The following is a 632-nucleotide window of genomic DNA, read 5'->3' as shown; positions in this document are numbered from 1 at the left end:
CCCCCCCCACTCCTCAACATCTAACTCCTTCATCTCTCCCCCCTCCTCCCTCCCCTCCCCTCTCACACACACTCACACACACACTCACACACACACACACACGTTGTCTGGATGTCAGACGTCATGTGGTGAATGGATCTCATTTGACTCCTTTAACAATCGTTGCTCTTCAAATGTCACCAAAGAAATTCATGTCAGGAGGACGACAGTCGGAGAAGTACACCTGAATATATGATGTACTAGGATGTATATATATATATATGTATATATGCAGTACTACACACTACTCTAATGCTAACCCTAATTATCTTAATGCTAAAGTTTTACAAGAATGTTATTTTGTAAATACTAGTACAAAAAAGACTAGGGAGTAAAACAGAAATACCAGATAAATACCATGTACCAAGGACAAGAACACGAACCACTGTTTGATCCTCTTTAGTAACTTTTTTTTTTAAATCTACTTTTTATTTTTGTTGTCAGATGTTTTCTTCAGAACTCTTCAGAGTATTATATACACAGTATACAATACAAGTTGAAGGTATTCTGTAATACTGCAGTTCTCTCCTCCTCCCCCTGCTCCTCCCCCCCCCCCCCCAACCGCCGCCCCTCTCCTCCTCGCTCGCAACACG

The sequence above is a fragment of the Cynoglossus semilaevis genome, chromosome 4, assembly GCF_000523025.1.
Source record: "Cynoglossus semilaevis isolate Cse_v1.0 chromosome 4, Cse_v1.0, whole genome shotgun sequence".
Taxonomy (NCBI): Eukaryota; Metazoa; Chordata; class Actinopteri; order Pleuronectiformes; family Cynoglossidae; genus Cynoglossus; species Cynoglossus semilaevis.
This window is presented reverse-complemented; position numbering follows the sequence as displayed.